This window comes from Arachis duranensis, chromosome 5 (genome assembly GCF_000817695.3).
Source record: "Arachis duranensis cultivar V14167 chromosome 5, aradu.V14167.gnm2.J7QH, whole genome shotgun sequence".
NCBI classification, from domain to species: Eukaryota; Viridiplantae; Streptophyta; class Magnoliopsida; order Fabales; family Fabaceae; genus Arachis; species Arachis duranensis.
Genome location: NC_029776.3, coordinates 55302893 through 55303271, shown reverse-complemented (window position 1 = coordinate 55303271; position 379 = coordinate 55302893).

The following is a 379-nucleotide window of genomic DNA, read 5'->3' as shown; positions in this document are numbered from 1 at the left end:
ATCTTATCTTTTTCAAAAATTTTATCTTTTTCAAAATTTGATTTCAAAATATCTTATCTAACTTCTTATTTTCTTATCTTTTTCAAATTTGATTTCAAATCTTTTTCAATCAACTAACTAACTTTTGTTGTTTGTTTCTTATCTTTGTCAAAACCACCTAACTACCTTTCCCTCTTCAATTTTCGAAAATACCTCTCTCTTTTTCAAAAATTCTTTTTAATTAATTAATTGTTTCATGTTTTAATTTTAATTATGTTTTATCTTTAATTTTCAAAAAAAAAAAACACTAACCCCTTTTTCAAAAATTATTTTCGAAATTTCCCCTCTCTTTTCTTCTTCTATTTAATTAATTAATTACTAACACTTCTCTTCACCTCTC